This window comes from Arachis ipaensis, chromosome B04 (assembly GCF_000816755.2).
Source record: "Arachis ipaensis cultivar K30076 chromosome B04, Araip1.1, whole genome shotgun sequence".
Taxonomy (NCBI): Eukaryota; Viridiplantae; Streptophyta; class Magnoliopsida; order Fabales; family Fabaceae; genus Arachis; species Arachis ipaensis.
In genome coordinates this window covers 9126004-9135071 of record NC_029788.2, presented here as the reverse complement: position 1 = coordinate 9135071, position 9068 = coordinate 9126004, and the positions used below count along the sequence as shown (strand labels likewise).

The 9068-nt window shown below is 40.9% G+C and overlaps 1 long non-coding RNA gene and 1 pseudogene across 3 annotated transcripts in view; one reads left to right on the top strand and one right to left on the bottom strand.

The window, feature by feature from the left end:
- The window catches only part of LOC107635986, a 74140-nt pseudogene that overhangs the window by 20489 nt on the left and 44583 nt on the right, over positions 1 to 9068 (bottom strand).
- Positions 8799 to 9068, top strand: part of LOC107638796 — a 5567-nt gene continuing 5297 nt past the window's right edge. For all 3 annotated transcript variants that reach the window (XR_001619863.2, XR_001619862.2, XR_002360633.1), the window contains exon 1: positions 8799 to 9036. This is a non-coding gene — a long non-coding RNA (uncharacterized LOC107638796). The remainder of the gene's footprint in view (positions 9037 to 9068) is intronic.

Below are 9068 nucleotides of genomic sequence, written 5' to 3'. Positions count from 1 at the left end.
GTATTCGGCCATATGGGTGGGATTGGGTGGGGAAGAGATGTTGAATTTTGAAGGTAAGTGGGTGTAAGGATGTGAGTGGTAAATGGAAAACAGAAGGGATGATCATGAATGGAAAGAGAGATGATGAGGTAGGTGGGGATCCTGTGGGATCCACAGATCCTGAGATGATCCTGTGGGGTCCACAGATCCTTAGGTGTCAAGGCATTTACATCCTTGCACCAATTTAGGCATGCAAAATGCCCTTGCACACAACTCTGGGCGTTTCAGCGCCAGGTTGGTGCCCATTTTGGGCGTTCAACGCCCCTTTGCTGCCATTTCTGGCGTTGAACGCCAGAACCATGCTTGTTCTGGGCGTTCAGTGCCAGGCAGATGCTCCTCCAGGGTGTGATTTTTCTTCTGCTGTTTTTTTTTATTCCGTTTTTGATTTTTTTTTTATTTTGTGACTCCACATGATCATGAACCTAAGAAAACATGGAAAACAATAAAAATAAGAATTAGATAAACATTGGGTTGCCTCCCAACAAGCGCTTCTTTAATGTCAATAGCTTGACAATGAGCTCTCATGGAGCCTCACAGATGTGCAGAGCTTTGTTGAGACTCTCCAACACCAAACTTAGAGTTTGGATATGGGAGTTCAACACCAAACTTAGAGTTTGGTTGTGGCCTCCCAACACCAAACTACTCCTTATTGACCACTGGACGTCCCAGGGGGTCTTCCTCCTTGGGATTCACGTCCTCTCCTCTCCTCACAGGTTCGGCCATGGCGCTTATGTCAATGGCCTTGCACTCTCCTTTTGGGTTCTCTTCTGTATTGCTTGGGAGAGTACTAGGAGGATTTCAGTGATCCTTTTACTCAGCTGGCCCACTTGTGCTTCCAGATTTCTAATGGAAGACCTTGTTTCATTCATGAAACTTACAGTGGCCTTAGATAGATCAGAGACTAGANTTTTGAAAAATTTTTAATGCAAAGAAAACATGCAAGACACCAAAATTAAAAATTTTTCATGTATAGACACTATGAATGCAAAAATGCACATGAAAAACAAGAAAAGACACAAAACAAGAAAACATCAAGATCAAACAAGAAGACTTACCAATAACAACTTGAAGGTCATGAATAACACCATGAATGCATGAATTTTCGAAAAAATGCAAGATGCATATGCAATTGACACCAAACTTATAACATGACACATGACTCAAACAAGAAACAGAAAAATATTTTTGATTTTTATGATTTTCTAATTTTTTTGTATTTTCTTTTAATTTTTTCGAAAATATTTGGGAAAAAGGAAGCAATGAATTCATAGTCCTCAATCAAAATCCTGGGAATTAGACATGGCTTAATAGCCAGCCAAGCTAAAACATGTTATATGAGACACTAGAATTCATTCTCAAAAATTTTGAAGAAAAATATATTTTTGAAAACATTTTTATTATTTATTTATTTATTTATTTTTTTCGAAAACAGATGAGAAAATTTTTGAAAATATTTTTGAAAGATTTTTGAAAACGAAACGAAATGAAAATTACCTAATCTGAGCAACAAGATGAGCCGTCAGTTGTCCAAACTCAAACAATCCCCGGCAACGGCGCCAAAAACTTGGTGATGTCTACTTTCCAACGCAATTGGAAGCGCGCCATTTTGAGTTCTGTAGCTCCAGAAAATCCACTTTGAGTGCAGGGAGGTCAGAATCCAACAGCATCAGCAGTCCTTTTTCAACCTCTGAATCTGATTTCTGCTCAAGTCCCTCAATTTCAGCCAGAAAATACCTGAAATCACAGAAAAACACACAAACTCATAGTAAAGTCCAGAAATGTGAATTTAACATAAAATCTATTAAGAACATCCCTAAAAGTAACTAGATCCTACTAAAAACATACTAAAAACAATGTCAAAAAGCGTATAAATTATCCGCTCATCACCGCACTAACTCCTCCATCGTGCAACTTATCCGAATGAAGAGAAAGTGAGCTGACTTGGTCAGTCGATCCATAACTACCCAAATGGAATCACAACTCGTTCGAGTTCTAGGTAAACCCAACACGAAGTCCATTGCAATACTCTCCCATTTCCACTGTGGAATCTCCAAGGGCTGAAGGATTCCTGATGGTCTTTGATGCTCAATTTTAACCTTCTGGCAAGTTAAACACTTGGAAACGTGCAACGCCACATCATTTTTCATCCCTGGTCACCAGAACATCGTCTTCAGATCTTGATACATCTTGGTGCTTCCCGGATGGATTGAGAATCCGCTCTTATGAGCTTCCTTCAAGATGCTTTGTCGCAAATCTCCGACATCTGGCACAATAATCCGGTCCTTGAACCTCCATAAACCATCCTTATCTTCTGACACTCTTTACTGTTTTCCTTGCTTAATCGCCGGCAAAATCTTATACAATTCTTTGTCATTCTGATGAGCCTTTAGGAGTTCAACTTTGAAATCACCTGAAATCTGTAGTTGACTTAAGCACATAGTCTCAAACTCTTCTCTGACTCCCAGTTTCAACCCTTGGAATGCTTTTAGTAACTCTTCCTCTCGTAGCATCATCCAAGCAGCACATAGAGACTTCCGACTCAAGGCATCTGCCACAACATTCGCCTTTCCAGGATGGTAGTTGAACTCGAAGTCATAGTCTTTCAGAAGCTCCATCCATCTCCTCTGACGCATATTCAGCTCTTTCTACTCAAAGAGGTACTTCAAACTCTTGTGGTCTGAGAAAACTTAAAACTTGACGTCATAGAGATAATGCCTCCAAATCTTTAAAGCAAAAACAATGGCAGCAAGCTCCAAATCATGAGTTGGATAATTCATTTTCATGCGGCCTTAACTGCCGTGGGGCATATGCCACGACCTTACGGTGCTGCATCAGCATGCACCCTAAACCCTTCAGTGATGCATCACAGTACACTTCGAACGGTTCACTCGGCTCAAGCAACACCAACCCGGGTGCGATAGTCAATATCTACTTCAATGCTAGAAAACTCTCCTTGCACTCAGGAGTCCAAACAAAAGGTACATCCTTCCTAGTCAGCTTGGTTAAAGGTAAGGCGAGCTATGAAAACCCCTTAATGAATCTTCGATAATAACCCGCCAAACCTAGGAAACTCCTGATCTCCGTCACTGAAGTTGGTCGTTCCCAATTCATTACTGTTTCAACCTTAGTAGGATCTACTGCTATTCCCTGCTTGCTCACCACGTGGCTAAGAAACTTCACTTCAGTCTTCCAGAACTCACACTTAGATAAGAACTCACCACGTGGCATACAACTTCCTATCTTTCAAGATTTGCAGCACAGTCCGTAAGTGATCCGCATGCTCATCTTTTGTTTTAGAGTAAATAAGAATGTCATCGATGAATACGACAACAAACTTATCTAGATACGGATGGAAAATTCTATTCATGTAATCCATGAATATCGCCGGAGCATTAGTCAATCCGAAAGACATCACTGTGTACTCATAATGACCAAAGCGCATCCTAAAAGCAATTTTGGGAATATTCTCGTCTCTAACCCTTATCTGGTGGTATCCGGATCGCAAATCAATCTTAGAAAACACACCGGCTCCTTGTAACTGGTCCATTAGGTCATCAATTCTTGGCTTGTTCTTCACAGTAACCTTATTCAGCTGCCGATAATTGACACACAGGTGCATACTTCCGTCTTTCTTCTTTACCAGTAGCACTGGCACTCCCCACGGAGAAACACTCGGCCAAATAAAGTGTTTACCCAACAAATCTTCTAGCTGAGCCTTCAGCTCGGCCATTTCTAGAGGTGACATCCTATAAGGAGCACTCGAGATTGGACCGGCTCCAAACACCAACTCAATAGCGAATTCAACCTCTCGGTTAGGTAGAAATTTGTCAATATTGTCTGGAAACTCACAAACAACCGGAATCTGCTCCAAGCTTTGGTCATCACCCGAAACACCCGCAGTTAATAGCATAATGCCCTGACATTCAGTTCCAGAATAATTTACCATCATAGAGTTCAAATAATAGTGATTCACCATGACAGGCACTTCTGACCCTTCCGGCATAAAGCATATAGTTTTCTCAGAACAATCAAGCAAGACATGGTTCTTAGACAACCAATCTAGTCCCAAGATGATATCAAGACAGTCATCGGCAGACAAATCAGATCATGCACGAATTCACGTTGTTGTACTCGAAACAGAACTTGTGGACATCCTAACCTAGTCACCATAGCCTCGTGGGTAGCATTATACACCTTTAAATCATAACCCAAGACTGCTATTTTCAATCCTAACTCATCAGCCTTTTCAAACGCAATGAATGAATGTGTTGCTCCAAAATCAAACAATGCACTTAAAACTTTACCAGCTATCTCACAGTTACCTCTAATCAATGTCTTTGACCCCTCAGCGCCTGCTGCAGAAGTAGTATATACTCTTCCTGGCTGCTGCACTCTGCCAGTCTCATATTTCTTCTTTTCTGGGTATCTCCAAGCTAGGTGCTCGGGTTTCCCGCAGAAATAGCACACTCCCATACCCAATCTGCATGGAACTCCTGGATGATGCTTCCCGCACCTCTAACAGTTCAAGTCCTGTTGTGGCTGTTTACCAAATCTTCTTCCCTGATTAGTATTGTGAGTCGGCCTCCTGAAGTTGCCTTGCCCCTGATTGTTTTGAGGGAAAAAGCCTCCACGTTTGAAATTCTCGCCCTTCGGTGCAAAGTTTCTCCCCTGATTCCTCTGAAAAGGCATTCTCATGCTTTCTTTCTCTGCTGCCACCTTCCTCACACATTCTTCAGCCACCCTACTCTTGTTTACAAGTTCAGAGAACCCTCTGATCTCCATTGGTGCCACCAAGTTCAGAATCTCACTCCGAAGACCTCCCTCATACTTGATGCACTTCCATTCAGCAAAATCCTCTAGAGCGCCTTTACAAATGTGAGAGAACCGGCATAATTCCTCAAACTTATTGGTATACTTAGTAACAGTCATCTGCCCTTGCTTCAATTGCATCAATTCAAGTTCCTTGGCGTTTCTAGCCGAACTGGGAAAATACTTCTTGTAGAATTTCGTTCGAAACCATTCCCAAGAAATCATGACACCATCTGGCTGCAGGATTCATCGTGTTCCCTGCCACCAATACTGGCCCTCGCCTTGAAGCTGATAAGTTCCAAATTCAACCCACTGCTCCTCAGGAACCTGTTGAGCCTGTAGCACCTGTTCCATTGCTTGGACCCAGTTATCGGTCTCAGTGGGGTTTGAGGTTTCCCGGAAGGTCGGAGGGTGAACCTTCAGGAATGTGGCAAGCGTTATAGGGCAATCTTCATTGTTATTCCCATGGTTCCCATTGTTTATCTGGTTTCCCAGAGTTTCGACTGTCGCCTGCATAGGCGCAGCCATGTTTTCCAGGGCAGCCATAAAGTCTACAGGGTTAGGATTATTCCCTGTGGCTTCAGGAATAGCATTTCCTATTCTGCCTCTACCTCTCCCGCGACTGCGTTCACGAGTCGACATCTGGTCCCTATACACACCAAACAAGTGATATCAAGTTGATCAGTCTCAATATCACAAGTCTAATCCTTTAAGTTCCAAATGCATGCTCATAAACATTTATGCCACATATATCAGTTAGATATCCTAATAGCACATAGACATATACACAGAGAATGCACAAAAGCATAGTCAGTCCATCCCTTAGGCTCTATAGGAACGAACTGCTCTAATACCATAATGTAACACCCTACCACACAAAGCTTTATGCTTAAGCCATAAAACAGAGGTGGTGTGGTATTACATTCTCTAAAACAAAATATATACATAATAGTATCTGAAAAAGGGTAATATACGAGGAGCCTTGGAAAATAGGTAAAACAAAATCGTAAAATAAAAAGCGCATCGCTCAGAAAACGAGATTACTTACGTGCTAAGAAACCTAGAGATCATAGATGTAACTAAGTAGAAGGTGGGGATTGAGGATCAAAAGTACAGAATATCAAGCTTCTAACTCAGCCTACGAAACTAAGGCTAGCCGGAGAATATTTACATATATATATACATATCCCGAAAACCCAAAACACATGACTAAAAACCTAACTCTCCTTAAACCTCTAAGAGAGACAAAATAAACAAGTTTCTTGGAGAGAAAGATAAGTACATATATACATAAACTGAAAAACAAAAGAACCCAGGAACCACTCCGTTGCAGAAGTCCAGAGGCCTAGCAAGGTGCCTCTCGACCTGCATCTGAAAACAACACAGTATAGGGTGAGAACCGGAGGTACTCAGCATGGTAAAGGTGCCACTCACATAATATATAAGGTTCTGGGGGTAGAACGCCGACACTCAGATTATAGAACTTAATTTATTAAACAGAAACTATAATGGGGGTAGGTCTTCTAAGGAGTTCCAAACTCAACTTAAACCTAACATTAACACTAAACCTATCCACCTTTCCTCCGTTCCTCCATCTCCAATGATATTTTATAGACAAACAAATAGACAAGTTCAGGCACAAGTAGAAGGTAGGCAGTGCAAGTAGCAAGCATAACAATTAGCATAATATATATCTAGTTAGGCAACCTCAAGTAATGCATAGCAGACAAAACAAACAGAATACACATGATGTATGTCTGTCTTATGGCTGATGAGATTCATCTGTCGGTTATCAAGCCAACCCGACAAGTCCGGTTTGCTAAACCATGGACTGTCCCCCGACGCGCATCCCCAAGAGTATATGCATAGTTTTTTCTCAAATATATATAAAATTACTTAATGGGGTCAATCTTCCCATGAATTTAGAGTGCTCGGTCACATCTTACGTCGTAGGGTCAACAGAGTATCGAGTGTCGACCTGGAACACGTGGTGGCAGGCTGCGGTACTTTACCCAGGGAAACGCATATCTCAGATCAAATGAGTATATAATGCCACAATAATATTCATAACCATTATAATCTTTGCAAAATCATATCATACATGCCATAATATCATATATATTCCAATTATACTCATTTCCATATTTGTTTCACCATTTTTTCTACTTTACTTCATCCCCAAGCTATCTCAATTTCCTATCTCCATCCTAATACTAGACCTCATACTATGATTTGAGACTAAAAAGATGAAAATAGAGGTTTAAAAGTTTAGAATTCGGTTTAAAAACTTAAAATATAGTTTTGCAGAACATAGGGCCACACGTACGCATCCCCTGATTACGCGTATGCTTATGCGCTAGGCAGAAGCGCATGGTCGCGTATGAGAAACTTGCGTACACATAAACCCCAAGTCACGCGCACGCGTCTGCCACGCGTACGCGCACGCATACGTGGGAGGCAGAAGCTACCATATGCGAAGGAGGGTACGTGTATGCAAAAATCTCATGTCACGCATACGCGTGGGCGTACGTTTTTCCAAAAATTTTACTAAGTCTTAAACCTGCAGATTCACCATTTTTAACCTCAAACTTTCAACGTGCATAACTTTTCTGTTTTAAATCATTTTTCCTCCGTTCTTTAAACGGCGTAAACTTCACGGGCTCAATTTTTATACAAAATAAGTTTGAGATCATTTGGGAGTCCGGAAGTCAAGTTATGCTTCGCCGAAATTCGTCAAAAAACCAATTTTCATAAAAACTTCAAAACCTCCATTTCTCAAAGAATCCAACTCAAACCTGATATGCTATATCCCAAAACCAACACAACATAACCTTACTATTACCACAGTGATCCTTCCAAGCCTACCATATCTCAACTTAACAAATTCATGCATCAATATCTCATATACATCAATAAATTCAACATGTTCTTATTCAATATACATATTTACACATATCACCATCATCCCACCACTTATCATTCATTCCACACAAACCAAAACCAGCACGTGATCCTTATCAAGGTTACTAAGCGTTAAACATACACAAATGTTCCAACCTATCCTATGGTCACCTAGCTTAAGTTTTCACAGAATATTACATATTAAATACGCGAAACCTAAACTATACCTTGGCTAATTTCCACGTACTAACCAAGGCAACCCACTTAGTCAAAAAGGCAAGACTTCAATCACTAAGATTCAACAAAGGCAAGACTTCAATCACTAAGATTCAACTCTTACTCCTCCAAGCTCTCAAATCAAGCTTCCAATGATTCCAAGGTCTCCATATCATGCATTCATACACCTAACACATATATATACATACATATACCCAAAAATTCAATATCCAACATAATCTAAACAAGAAATAACTAGGGTTTAGGACTCTCACTATGCCCACGGACTAAACAAACTAAATCCGTCAAGCTCCACAAGCTAAATTGAACCTAGAGTACCAAATTAAACAAAATCTCAACATGGGTTCTCTTTAATTTCGAAAATTGAGGAATAGAGAGGCTGGGTGAGATTAAACCTTACCTATGAAATTGATCCGATAGAATCTTAGAGCTTGATGCGGTGAACGCGTGGCCGTAAACGGTGCAGCGATCGGAGTTCGGATGGAGAAGTTATGGCGGATTGATGTTGTGGTGAGGGTTTGGAAGCTCTCCTCCCCCCTTGGCTGTTCAGCATACTTCTTTGCTGAATGAGGAAGGAGATGAGCTTCTGCCCATTTAAGTAATGGATCCGGTTGGACCCACAGGTCTGGTTTGGACTCGGTTCGTCTCGTTCGGTCTAATTTTAGGCCAAATTCTTTAAAATTAGTGTCAAAATTCTCGTTTTAAAGAGCTCTATCCTATTTTAATATAAAATTTTCATTTTTAATTTTCTTTATTAAAATTCAATTTATTGACTAATTATTTTCTAATTTTAGCGGGGTTTACAACAGCTCTAATCCTGATCAAATCAATGGAGTTTTCGGTGAGCATCGGATTGTTCAAGGTGCATCCCTTGGTGATGGTGAACATGTCCGACCACTACACTCGCGTCGAGTCTAAGCTCAACCTTCCCGATCCGAATTCCAGCGCTTCTTCCAATTCCCCTGCTTCACGTACGGTGGCATTATAGTTTGTCCAGAAGGGCTGCACCGTCGTTTTCTTCAACTTCCGTAATCTTCATCACTCCTCATGGTTAGTTTGCTTATGGTTCTGATTTTTCTCAT